The following is a 14,740-nucleotide window of genomic DNA, read 5'->3' on the forward strand; positions in this document are numbered from 1 at the left end:
CAAAAGAAAGTTTTCTTAGCCTTGTAGACATTCAAAGTGTTTGATAAACTATCATGACACTCATAGCGTCCTACACATTGCTACAGTCTTCACAAATTCAATTTATACTGAAGACCCTACTAAAAGGTACTGAAAACCGTCAGATGCGATTAACTTCTTTTAATGACAAGCAAACTGAGTAAATCATAGATTGACTTACCATATAAATTGAAAACGGAGTAAAGAATGCTGATGGAGTTTTTTTTTATTTCGTCTCAGGAACGCAGTCATTCTCTTCTGCAACACTGCCTGCTGGTCATTCAATATATTCTGCAGATGAAAGGCTGATAAACAAGTTTTTTTTTTTTTTTGGTCTCAGTAATGCACGGAAATTCTCTTCTGCACACTGCCTCTGCTGGTCAATCAATATATTCTGCAGATGAAAGGCTGAGGAACGAGGTTTTTTTTTTGGGTCTCAGCAACGCAGGGAAATTCTCTTCTGCAAACTGCCTCAATATATTCTGCAGATGAAAGGCTGAGGAACGAGGTTCTTTTTTTTTTTTTTTGGTCTCAGCAATGCAGGGAAATTCTCGTCTGCAAACTGCCTCTGCTGGTCACTCAATATATTCTGCAGATGAAAGGCTGAGGAACGAGGTTTTTTGGTCTCAGCAACGCAGGGAAATTCTCTTCTGCCCACTGCCTCTGCTGGTCACAATATAGTGTGCAGATGAAAGGCTGAGTAACAAGGTTTTTTTTGTTTTGTTTTTGGTCTCAGCAACGAAGGAAAATTCTCTTCTGCACACTGCCTCTGCTGGGCACTCAATATATTCTGCAGATGAAAGGCTGAGGAACGAGGTTTTTTTTTTTTTGGTCTCAGGAACGCAGAGTCATTCTCTTCTGCAACACTGCCTGCTGGTCATTCAATATATTCTGCAGATGAAAGGCTGATGAACAAGTTTTTTTTTTTTTTTTGGTCTCAGTAATGCACGGAAATTCTCTTCTGCACACTGCCTCTGCTGGTCACTCAATATATTCTGCAGATGAAAGGCTGAGGAACGAGGTTTTTTTTTTTGGGTCTCAGCAACGCAGGGAAATTCTCTTCTGCAAACTGCCTCAATATATTCTGCAGATGAAAGGCTGAGGAACGAGGTTCTTTTTTTTTTTTTTGGTCTCAACAATGCAGGGAAATTCTCTTCTGCACACTGCCTCTGCTGGTCACTCAATATATTCTGCAGATGAAAGGCTGAGGAACGAGGTTCTTTTGGTTTTTTTTTGGGTCTCAGCAGCACATGGAAACTTGCTTCTGCACACTGCCTCTGCTGGTCATTCTATATATTCTGCAGATGGAAAAGTCCACTGTTAGTCAATTTTTAGAACTTGAATATTTTCAAAGTAATGTAACAACAAAAAACAGATCTTTATAAAGCATTGATAATTAATACTATGGAGTCTGTAATATTGTGAAAATCCACAGATCATTAAGAATTCTAAACTCAATTTTATTTTCCACCTAGCATACTCTCAATCCTAGGTCTTATTTGCTACCCCTCTCGAGACAACTCTAGCACCTATATTAGGACGTAGATAAAAAGATCTCATGGCCAGTCGAGTGACAGCATACCCTTCTCACTGAAAATCTTTTAGGTTATGGTACACCACTAGCAAATAAGTTATCTGATAAGTTGAGGTAGGAAGGTTTATGCTACGGTTAGTGGGAATAATAAAAACTATGAATAACAGATTCTAACATCTTCGTTTTGCACATCCCTATCAGCTAACCTATGGAGAACTCAAGAATGTTAGGATCGATCACACCTTCAAACAAATGTAGGAGCCTCAAATAATGCCCTAGTTTCTTTCATCTCAGAATGTTAATCTTCAGTTGGGCATCCTGTCTGGCCTGCTACCCATTTCAATACCATGATAAATATATTCCATTGTATGCTAGGCAATTGATTGTCCCTCATGTCAGATGACATCCTCCTGTAGCTTTATCATGTTAGGGCACCACTTGACAAAGCGACCAGGGGACGATTACGAAGGAGAATGAGACCTCAGCAATTACGCGCAATATATCTATCTAAAATAAACACTGCAAGGCAAGTAGTAGGAGGTGTAATGGCAATGTCCTTTGCACCACTGAAAGCATTGGGCTCCTTTTGAAAGTTGGCTGGAGTTACAAGAACACAAGGTATTCTAAACAGAAATACATCTCTAGTACCAGAGTAACATGCAAAGTGCAGGGAACCACGTTAAATGAGCTTCCCTACATGTGAAACTAAGTCAATCGCTCTAACTTAAGAAAACTCATTCCAGCCTCAAAGAAAGTAATTTCCCCTGAGGAAATACTGCTAGCACAAGTCTCAAAAGAAAGTTTTCTTAGCCTTGTAGACATTCAAAGTGTTTGATAAACTATCATGACACTCATAGCGTCCTACACATTGCTACAGTCTTCACAAATTCAATTTATACTGAAGACCCTACTAAAAGGTACTGAAAACCGTCAGATGCGATTAACTTCTTTTAATGACAAGCAAACTGAGTAAATCATAGATTGACTTACCATATAAATTGAAAACGGAGTAAAGAATGCTGATGGAGTTTTTTTTTATTTCGTCTCAGGAACGCAGTCATTCTCTTCTGCAACACTGCCTGCTGGTCATTCAATATATTCTGCAGATGAAAGGCTGATAAACAAGTTTTTTTTTTTTTTTGGTCTCAGTAATGCACGGAAATTCTCTTCTGCACACTGCCTCTGCTGGTCAATCAATATATTCTGCAGATGAAAGGCTGAGGAACGAGGTTTTTTTTTTGGGTCTCAGCAACGCAGGGAAATTCTCTTCTGCAAACTGCCTCAATATATTCTGCAGATGAAAGGCTGAGGAACGAGGTTCTTTTTTTTTTTTTTTGGTCTCAGCAATGCAGGGAAATTCTCGTCTGCAAACTGCCTCTGCTGGTCACTCAATATATTCTGCAGATGAAAGGCTGAGGAACGAGGTTTTTTGGTCTCAGCAACGCAGGGAAATTCTCTTCTGCCCACTGCCTCTGCTGGTCACAATATAGTGTGCAGATGAAAGGCTGAGTAACAAGGTTTTTTTTGTTTTGTTTTTGGTCTCAGCAACGAAGGAAAATTCTCTTCTGCACACTGCCTCTGCTGGGCACTCAATATATTCTGCAGATGAAAGGCTGAGGAACGAGGTTTTTTTTTTTTTGGTCTCAGGAACGCAGAGTCATTCTCTTCTGCAACACTGCCTGCTGGTCATTCAATATATTCTGCAGATGAAAGGCTGATGAACAAGTTTTTTTTTTTTTTTTGGTCTCAGTAATGCACGGAAATTCTCTTCTGCACACTGCCTCTGCTGGTCACTCAATATATTCTGCAGATGAAAGGCTGAGGAACGAGGTTTTTTTTTTTGGGTCTCAGCAACGCAGGGAAATTCTCTTCTGCAAACTGCCTCAATATATTCTGCAGATGAAAGGCTGAGGAACGAGGTTCTTTTTTTTTTTTTTGGTCTCAACAATGCAGGGAAATTCTCTTCTGCACACTGCCTCTGCTGGTCACTCAATATATTCTGCAGATGAAAGGCTGAGGAACGAGGTTCTTTTGTTTTTTTTTTTGGTCTCAGCAACACATGGAAACTTGCTTCTGCACACTGCCTCTGCTGGTCATTCTATATATTCTGCAGATGGAAAAGTCCACTGTTAGTCAATTTTTAGAACTTGAATATTTCCAAAGTAATGTAACAACAAAAAACAGATCTTTATAAAGCATTGATAATTAATACTATGGAGTCTGTAATATTGTGAAAATCCACAGATCATTAAGAATTCTAAACTCAATTTTATTTTCCACCTAGCATACTCTCAATCCTAGGTCTTATTTGCTACCCCTCTCGAGACAACTCTAGCACCTATATTAGGACGTAGATAAAAACATCTCATGGCCAGTCGAGTGACAGCATACCCTTCTCACTGAAAATCTTTTAGGTTAAGGTACACCACTAGCAAATAAGTTATCTGATAAGTTGAGGTAGGAAGGTTTATGCTACGGTTAGTGGGAATAATAAAAACTATGAATAACAGATTCTAACATCTTCGTTTTTGCACATCCCTATCAGCTAACCTATAGAGAACTCAAGAATATTGGGATCGATCACACCTTCAAACAAATGTAGGAGCCTCAAATAATGCCCTAGTTTCTTTCATCTCAGAATGTTAATCTTCAGTTGGGCATCCTGTCTGGCCTGCTACCCATTTCAATACCATGATAAATATATTCCATTGTATGCTAGGCAATTGATTGTCCCTCATGTCAGATGACATCCTCCTGTAGCTTTATCGTGTTAGGGCACCACTTGACAAAGCGACCAGGGGACGATTACGAAGGAGAATGAGACCTCAGCAATTACGCGCAATATATCTATCTAAAATAAACACTGCAAGGCAAGTAGTAGGAGGTGTAATGGCAATGTCCTTTGCACCACTGAAAGCATTGGGCTCCTTTTGAAAGTTGGCTGGAGTTACAAGAACACAAGGTATCCTAAACAGAAATACATCTCTAATACCAGAGTAACATGCAAAGTGCAGGAAACCACGTTAAATGAGCTTCCCTACATGTGAAACTAAGTCAATCGCTCTAACTTAAGAAAACTCATTCCAGCCTCAAAGAAAGTAATTTCCCCTGAGGAAATACTGCTAGCACAAGTCTCCAAAGAAAGTTTTCTTAGCCTTGTAGACATTCAAAGTGTTTGATAAACTATCATGACACTCATAGCGTCCTACACATTGCTAGAGTCTTCACAAATTCAATTTATACTGAAGACCCTACTAAAAGGTACTGAAAACCGTCAGATGCGATGAACTTCTTTTAATGACAAGCAAACTGAGTAAATCATAGTTTGACTTACCATATAAATTGAAAACGGAGTAAAGAATGCTGATGGAGTTTTTTTTTATTTCGTCTCAGGAACGCAGTCATTCTCTTCTGCAACACTGCCTGCTGGTCATTCAATATATTCTGCAGATGAAAGGCTGATAAACAAGTTTTTTTTTTTTTTTGGTCTCAGTAATGCACGGAAATTCTCTTCTGCACACTGCCTCTGCTGGTCAATCAATATATTCTGCAGATGAAAGGCTGAGGAACGAGGTTTTTTTTTTGGGTCTCAGCAACGCAGGGAAATTCTCTTCTGCAAACTGCCTCAATATATTCTGCAGATGAAAGGCTGAGGAACGAGGTTCTTTTTTTTTTTTTTGGTCTCAGCAATGCAGGGAAATTCTCGTCTGCAAACTGCCTCTGCTGGTCACTCAATATATTCTGCAGATGAAAGGCTGAGGAACGAGGTTTTTTGGTCTCAGCAACGCAGGGAAATTCTCTTCTGCCCACTGCCTCTGCTGGTCACAATATAGTGTGCAGATGAAAGGCTGAGTAACAAGGTTTTTTTTGTTTTGTTTTTGGTCTCAGCAACGAAGGAAAATTCTCTTCTGCACACTGCCTCTGCTGGTCACTCAATATATTCTGCAGATGAAAGGCTGAGGAACGAGGTTTTTTTTTTTTTGGTCTCAGGAACGCAGAGTCATTCTCTTCTGCAACACTGCCTGCTGGTCATTCAATATATTCTGCAGATGAAAGGCTGATGAACAAGTTTTTTTTTTTTTTTTTGGTCTCAACAATGCAGGGAAATTCTCTTCTGCACACTGCCTCTGCTGGTCACTCAATATATTCTGCAGATGAAAGGCTGAGGAACGAGGTTCTTTTGGTTTTTTTTTTGGTCTCAGCAACACATGGAAACTTGCTTCTGCACACTGCCTCTGCTGGTCATTCTATATATTCTGCAGATGGAAAAGTCCACGGTTAGTCAATTTTTAGAACTTGAATATTTCCAAAGTAATGTAACAACAAAAAACAGATCTTTATAAAGCATTGATAATTAATACTATGGAGTCTGTAATATTGTGAAAATCCACAGATCATTAAGAATTCTAAACTCAATTTTATTTTCCACCTAGCATACTCTCAATCCTATGTCTTATTTGCTACCCCTCTCGAGACAACTCTAGCACCTATATTAGGACGTAGATAAAAACATCTCATGGCCAGTCGAGTGACAGCATACCCTTCTCACTGAAAATCTTTTAGGTTATGGTACACCACTAGCAAATAAGTTATCTGATAAGTTGAGGTAGGAAGGTTTATGCTACGGTTAGTGGGAATAATAAAAACTATGAATAACAGATTCTAACATCTTCGTTTTTGCACATCCCTATCAGCTAACCTATAGAGAACTCAAGAATATTGGGATCGATCACACCTTCAAACAAATGTAGGAGCCTCAAATAATGCCCTAGTTTCTTTCATCTCAGAATGTTAATCTTCAGTTGGGCATCCTGTCTGGCCTGCTACCCATTTCAATACCATGATAAATATATTCCATTGTATGCTAGGCAATTGATTGTCCCTCATGTCAGATGACATCCTCCTGTAGCTTTATCGTGTTAGGGCACCACTTGACAAAGCGACCAGGGGACGATTACGAAGGAGAATGAGACCTCAGCAATTACGCGCAATATATCTATCTAAAATAAACACTGCAAGGCAAGTAGTAGGAGGTGTAATGGCAATGTCCTTTGCACCACTGAAAGCATTGGGCTCATTTTGAAAGTTGGCTGGAGTTACAAGAACACAAGGTATCCTAAACAGAAATACATCTCTAGTACCAGAGTAACATGCAAAGTGCAGGGAACCACGTTAAATGAGCTTCCCTACATGTGAAACTAAGTCAATCGCTCTAACTTAAGAAAACTCATTCCAGCCTCAAAGAAAGTAATTTCCCCTGAGGAAATACTGCTAGCACAAGTCTCAAAAGAAAGTTTTCTTAGCCTTGTAGACATTCAAAGTGTTTGATAAACTATCATGACACTCATAGCGTCCTACACATTGCTACAGTCTTCACAAATTCAATTTATACTGAAGACCCTACTAAAAGGTACTGAAAACCGTCAGATGCGATGAACTTCTTTTAATGACAAGCAAACTGAGTAAATCATAGTTTGACTTACCATATAAATTGAAAACGGAGTAAAGAATGCTGATGGAGTTTTTTTTTATTTCGTCTCAAGAACGCAGTCATTCTCTTCTGCAACACTGCCTGCTGGTCATTCAATATATTCTGCAGATGAAAGGCTGATAAACAAGTTTTTTTTTTTTTTTGGTCTCAGTAATGCACGGAAATTCTCTTCTGCACACTGCCTCTGCTGGTCAATCAATATATTCTGCAGATGAAAGGCTGAGGAACGAGGTTTTTTTTTTGGGTCTCAGCAACGCAGGGAAATTCTCTTCTGCAAACTGCCTCAATATATTCTGCAGATGAAAGGCTGAGGAACGAGGTTCTTTTTTTTTTTTTTGGTCTCAGCAATGCAGGGAAATTCTCGTCTGCAAACTGCCTCTGCTGGTCACTCAATATATTCTGCAGATGAAAGGCTGAGGAACGAGGTTTTTTGGTCTCAGCAACGCAGGGAAATTCTCTTCTGCCCACTGCCTCTGCTGGTCACAATATAGTGTGCAGATGAAAGGCTGAGTAACAAGGTTTTTTTTGTTTTGTTTTTGGTCTCAGCAACGAAGGAAAATTCTCTTCTGCACACTGCCTCTGCTGGGCACTCAATATATTTTGCAGATGAAAGGCTGAGGAACGAGGTTTTTTTTTTTTTGGTCTCAGGAACGCAGAGTCATTCTCCTCTGCAACACTGCCTGCTGGTCATTCAATATATTCTGCAGATGAAAGGCTGATGAACAAGTTTTTTTTTTTTTTTGGTCTCAGTAATGCACGGAAATTCTCTTCTGCACACTGCCTCTGCTGGTCACTCAATATATTCTGCAGATGAAAGGCTGAGGAACGAGGTTTTTTTTTTTGGGTCTCAGCAACGCAGGGAAATTCTCTTCTGCAAACTGCCTCAATATATTCTGCAGATGAAAGGCTGAGGAACGAGGTTCTTTTTTTTTTTTTTGGTCTCAACAATGCAGGGAAATTCTCTTCTGCACACTGCCTCTGCTGGTCACTCAATATATTCTGCAGATGAAAGGCTGAGGAACGAGGTTCTTTTGGTTTTTTTTTTGGTCTCAGCAGCACATGGAAACTTGCTTCTGCACACTGCCTCTGCTGGTCATTCTATATATTCTGCAGATGGAAAAGTCCACTGTTAGTCAATTTTTAGAACTTGAATATTTCCAAAGTAATGTAACAACAAAAAACAGATCTTTATAAAGCATTGATAATTAATACTATGGAGTCTGTAATATTGTGAAAATCCACAGATCATTAAGAATTCTAAACTCAATTTTATTTTCCACCTAGCATACTCTCAATCCTAGGTCTTATTTGCTACCCCTCTCGAGACAACTCTAGCACCTATATTAGGACGTAGATAAAAAGATCTCATGGCCAGTCGAGTGACAGCATACCCTTCTCACTGAAAATCTTTTAGGTTATGGTACACCACTAGCAAATAAGTTATCTGATAAGTTGAGGTAGGAAGGTTTATGCTACGGTTAGTGGGAATAATAAAAACTATGAATAACAGATTCTAACATCTTCGTTTTTGCACATCCCTATCAGCTAACCTATAGAGAACTCAAGAATATTGGGATCGATCACACCTTCAAACAAATGTAGGAGCCTCAAATAATGCCCTAGTTTCTTTCATCTCAGAATGTTAATCTTCAGTTGGGCATCCTGTCTGGCCTGCTACCCATTTCAATACCATGATAAATATATTCCATTGTATGCTAGGCAATTGATTGTCCCTCATGTCAGATGACATCCTCCTGTAGCTTTATCATGTTAGGGCACCACTTGACAAAGCGACCAGGGGACGATTACGAAGGAGAATGAGACCTCAGCAATTACGCGCAATATATCTATCTAAAATAAACACTGCAAGGCAAGTAGTAGGAGGTGTAATGGCAATGTCCTTTGCACCACTGAAAGCATTGGGCTCCTTTTGAAAGTTGGCTGGAGTTACAAGAACACAAGGTATCCTAAACAGAAATACATCTCTAGTACCAGAGTAACATGCAAAGTGCAGGGAACCACGTTAAATGAGCTTCCCTACATGTGAAACTAAGTCAATCGCTCTAACTTAAGAAAACTCATTCCAGCCTCAAAGAAAGTAATTTCCCCTGAGGAAATACTGCTAGCACAAGTCTCAAAAGAAAGTTTTCTTAGCCTTGTAGACATTCAAAGTGTTTGATAAACTATCATGACACTCATAGCGTCCTACACATTGCTACAGTCTTCACAAATTCAATTTATACTGAAGACCCTACTAAAAGGTACTGAAAACCGTCAGATGCGATGAACTTCTTTTAATGACAAGCAAACTGAGTAAATCATAGATTGACTTACCATATAAATTGAAAACGGAGTAAAGAATGCTGATGGAGTTTTTTTTTATTTCGTCTCAGGAACGCAGTCATTCTCTTCTGCAACACTGCCTGCTGGTCATTCAATATATTCTGCAGATGAAAGGCTGATAAACAAGTTTTTTTTTTTTTTTGGTCTCAGTAATGCACGGAAATTCTCTTCTGCACACTGCCTCTGCTGGTCAATCAATATATTCTGCAGATGAAAGGCTGAGGAACGAGGTTTTTTTTTTGGGTCTCAGCAACGCAGGGAAATTCTCTTCTGCAAACTGCCTCAATATATTCTGCAGATGAAAGGCTGAGGAACGAGGTTCTTTTTTTTTTTTTTGGTCTCAGCAATGCAGGGAAATTCTCGTCTGCAAACTGCCTCTGCTGGTCACTCAATATATTCTGCAGATGAAAGGCTGAGGAACGAGGTTTTTTGGTCTCAGCAACGCAGGGAAATTCTCTTCTGCCCACTGCCTCTGCTGGTCACAATATAGTGTGCAGATGAAAGGCTGAGTAACAAGGTTTTTTTTGTTTTGTTTTTGGTCTCAGCAACGAAGGAAAATTCTCTTCTGCACACTGCCTCTGCTGGGCACTCAATATATTTTGCAGATGAAAGGCTGAGGAACGAGGTTTTTTTTTTTTTGGTCTCAGGAACGCAGAGTCATTCTCTTCTGCAACACTGCCTGCTGGTCATTCAATATATTCTGCAGATGAAAGGCTGATGAACAAGTTTTTTTTTTTTTTTGGTCTCAGTAATGCACGGAAATTCTCTTCTGCACACTGCCTCTGCTGGTCACTCAATATATTCTGCAGATGAAAGGCTGAGGAACGAGGTTTTTTTTTTTGGGTCTCAGCAACGCAGGGAAATTCTCTTCTGCAAACTGCCTCAATATATTCTGCAGATGAAAGGCTGAGGAACGAGGTTCTTTTTTTTTTTTTTGGTCTCAACAATGCAGGGAAATTCTCTTCTGCACACTGCCTCTGCTGGTCACTCAATATATTCTGCAGATGAAAGGCTGAGGAACGAGGTTCTTTTGGTTTTTTTTTTGGTCTCAGCAGCACATGGAAACTTGCTTCTGCACACTGCCTCTGCTGGTCATTCTATATATTCTGCAGATGGAAAAGTCCACTGTTAGTCAATTTTTAGAACTTGAATATTTCCAAAGTAATGTAACAACAAAAAACAGATCTTTATAAAGCATTGATAATTAATACTATGGAGTCTGTAATATTGTGAAAATCCACAGATCATTAAGAATTCTAAACTCAATTTTATTTTCCACCTAGCATACTCTCAATCCTATGTCTTATTTGCTACCCCTCTCGAGACAACTCTAGCACCTATATTAGGACGTAGATAAAAACATCTCATGGCCAGTCGAGTGACAGCATACCCTTCTCACTGAAAATCTTTTAGGTTATGGTACACCACTAGCAAATAAGTTATCTGATAAGTTGAGGTAGGAAGGTTTATGCTACGGTTAGTGGGAATAATAAAAACTATGAATAACAGATTCTAACATCTTCGTTTTTGCACATCCCTATCAGCTAACCTATAGAGAACTCAAGAATATTGGGATCGATCACACCTTCAAACAAATGTAGGAGCCTCAAATAATGCCCTAGTTTCTTTCATCTCAGAATGTTAATCTTCAGTTGGGCATCCTGTCTGGCCTGCTACCCATTTCAATACCATGATAAATATATTCCATTGTATGCTAGGCAATTGATTGTCCCTCATGTCAGATGACATCCTCCTGTAGCTTTATCGTGTTAGGGCACCACTTGACAAAGCGACCAGGGGACGATTACGAAGGAGAATGAGACCTCAGCAATTACGCGCAATATATCTATCTAAAATAAACACTGCAAGGCAAGTAGTAGGAGGTGTAATGGCAATGTCCTTTGCACCACTGAAAGCATTGGGCTCATTTTGAAAGTTGGCTGGAGTTACAAGAACACAAGGTATCCTAAACAGAAATACATCTCTAGTACCAGAGTAACATGCAAAGTGCAGGGAACCACGTTAAATGAGCTTCCCTACATGTGAAACTAAGTCAATCGCTCTAACTTAAGAAAACTCATTCCAGCCTCAAAGAAAGTAATTTCCCCTGAGGAAATACTGCTAGCACAAGTCTCAAAAGAAAGTTTTCTTAGCCTTGTAGACATTCAAAGTGTTTGATAAACTATCATGACACTCATAGCGTCCTACACATTGCTACAGTCTTCACAAATTCAATTTATACTGAAGACCCTTCTAAAAGGTACTGAAAACCGTCAGATGCGATGAACTTCTTTTAATGACAAGCAAACTGAGTAAATCATAGTTTGACTTACCATATAAATTGAAAACGGAGTAAAGAATGCTGATGGAGTTTTTTTTTATTTCGTCTCAGGAACGCAGTCATTCTCTTCTGCAACACTGCCTGCTGGTCATTCAATATATTCTGCAGATGAAAGGCTGATAAACAAGTTTTTTTTTTTTTTGGGTCTCAGTAATGCACGGAAATTCTCTTCTGCACACTGCCTCTGCTGGTCAATCAATATATTCTGCAGATGAAAGGCTGAGGAACGAGGTTTTTTTTTTGGGTCTCAGCAACGCAGGGAAATTCTCTTCTGCAAACTGCCTCAATATATTCTGCAGATGAAAGGCTGAGGAACGAGGTTCTGTTTTTTTTTTTTTGGTCTCAACAATGCAGGGAAAGTCTCTTCTGCACACTGCCTCTGCTGGTCACTCAATATATTCTGCAGATGAAAGGCTGAGGAACGAGGTTCTTTTGGGTTTTTTTTTGGTCTCAGCAGCACATGGAAACTTGTTTCTGCACACTGCCTCTGCTGGTCATTCTATATATTCTGCAGATGGAAAAGTCCACTGTTAGTCAATTTTTAGAACTTGAATATTTCCAAAGTAATGTAACAACAAAAAACAGATCTTTATAAAGCATTGATAATTAATACTATGGAGTCTGTAATATTGTGAAAATCCACAGATCATTAAGAATTCTAAACTCAATTTTATTTTCCACCTAGCATACTCTCAATCCTATGTCTTATTTGCTACCCCTCTCGAGACAACTCTAGCACCTATATTAGGACGTAGATAAAAACATCTCATGGCCAGTCGAGTGACAGCATACCCTTCTCACTGAAAATCTTTTAGGTTATGGTACACCACTAGCAAATAAGTTATCTGATAAGTTGAGGTAGGAAGGTTTATGCTACGGTTAGTGGGAATAATAAAAACTATGAATAACAGATTCTAACATCTTCGTTTTTGCACATCCCTATCAGCTAACCCTATAGAGAACTCAAGAATATTGGGATCGATCACACCTTCAAACAAATGTAGGAGCCTCAAATAATGCCCTAGTTTCTTTCATCTCAGAATGTTAATCTTCAGTTGGGCATCCTGTCTGGCCTGCTACCCATTTCAATACCATGATAAATATATTCCATTGTATGCTAGGCAATTGATTGTCCCTCATGTCAGATGACATCCTCCTGTAGCTTTATCGTGTTAGGGCACCACTTGACAAAGCGACCAGGGGACGATTACGAAGGAGAATGAGACCTCAGCAATTACGCGCAATATATCTATCTAAAATAAACACTGCAAGGCAAGTAGTAGGAGGTGTAATGGCAATGTCCTTTGCACCACTGAAAGCATTGGGCTCCTTTTGAAAGTTGGCTGGAGTTACAAGAACACAAGGTATCCTAAACAGAAATACATCTCTAATACCAGAGTAACATGCAAAGTGCAGGGAACCACGTTAAATGAGCTTCCCTACATGTGAAACTAAGTCAATCGCTCTAACTTAAGAAAACTCATTCCAGCCTCAAAGAAAGTAATTTCCCCTGAGGAAATACTGCTAGCACAAGTCTCCAAAGAAAGTTTTCTTAGCCTTGTAGACATTCAAAGTGTTTGATAAACTATCATGACACTCATAGCGTCCTACACATTGCTACAGTCTTCACAAATTCAATTTATACTGAAGACCCTACTAAAAGGTACTGAAAACCGTCAGATGCGATGAACTTCTTTTAATGACAAGCAAACTGAGTAAATCATAGTTTGACTTACCATATAAATTGAAAACGGAGTAAAGAATGCTGATGGAGTTTTTTTTTATTTCGTCTCAGGAACGCAGTCATTCTCTTCTGCAACACTGCCTGCTGGTCATTCAATATATTCTGCAGATGAAAGGCTGATAAACAAGTTTTTTTTTTTTTTTGGTCTCAGTAATGCACGGAAATTCTCTTCTGCACACTGCCTCTGCTGGTCAATCAATATATTCTGCAGATGAAAGGCTGAGGAACGAGGTTTTTTTTTTGGGTCTCAGCAACGCAGGGAAATTCTCTTCTGCAAACTGCCTCAATATATTCTGCAGATGAAAGGCTGAGGAACGAGGTTCTTTTTTTTTTTTTTGGTCGCAGCAATGCAGGGAAATTCTCGTCTGCAAACTGCCTCTGCTGGTCACTCAATATATTCTGCAGATGAAAGGCTGAGGAACGAGGTTTTTTGGTCTCAGGAACGCAGGGAAATTCTCTTCTGCCCACTGCCTCTGCTGGTCACAATATAGTGTGCAGATGAAAGGCTGAGTAACAAGGTTTTTTTTGTTTTGTTTTTGGTCTCAGCAACGAAGGAAAATTCTCTTCTGCACACTGCCTCTGCTGGTCACTCAATATATTCTGCAGATGAAAGGCTGAGGAACGAGGTTTTTTTTTTTTTGGTCTCAGGAACGCAGAGTCATTCTCTTCTGCAACACTGCCTGCTGGTCATTCAATATATTCTGCAGATGAAAGGCTGATGAACAAGTTTTTGTTTTTTTTTTTGGTCTCAGTAATGCACGGAAATTCTCTTCTGCACACTGCCTCTGCTGGTCACTCAATATATTCTGCAGATGAAAGGCTGAGGAACGAGGTTTTTTTTTTTGGGTCTCAGCAACGCAGGGAAATTCTCTTCTGCAAACTGCCTCAATATATTCTGCAGATGAAAGGCTGAGGAACGAGGCTCTTTTTTTTTTTTTGGTCTCAACAATGCAGGGAAATTCTCTTCTGCACACTGCCTCTGCTGGTCACTCAATATATTCTGCAGATGAAAGGCTGAGGAACGAGGTTCTTTTGGTTTTTTTTTTGGTCTCAGCAGCACATGGAAACTTGCTTCTGCACACTGCCTCTGCTGGTCATTCTATATATTCTGCAGATGGAAAAGTCCACTGTTAGTCAATTTTTAGAACTTGAATATTTCCAAAGTAATGTAACAACAAAAAACAGATCTTTATAAAGCATTGATAATTAATACTATGGAGTCTGTAATATTGTGAAAATCCACAGATCATTAAGAATTCTAAACTCAAT

General features: G+C 39.3%; 1 long non-coding RNA gene across 1 annotated transcript; it reads right to left on the reverse strand.

Annotated features, from left to right (window-relative positions):
- Nucleotides 1-9,528: 9,528 nt before the first annotated feature.
- On the reverse strand, nt 9,529-14,551 carry LOC146796311 (uncharacterized). The gene is made up of 3 exons (XR_014969596.1): nt 13,464-14,551; nt 11,720-12,235; nt 9,529-10,492 (listed from the first exon to the last, which is right to left on the reverse strand). It is a non-coding gene; the product is annotated as an uncharacterized LOC146796311 (long non-coding RNA).
- Between the last annotated feature and the right edge of the window lie 189 nt (nt 14,552-14,740).

The sequence above is a fragment of the Triturus cristatus genome, chromosome 10 (genome assembly GCF_964204655.1).
Source record: "Triturus cristatus chromosome 10, aTriCri1.1, whole genome shotgun sequence".
NCBI lineage: Eukaryota > Metazoa > Chordata > Amphibia > Caudata > Salamandridae > Triturus > Triturus cristatus.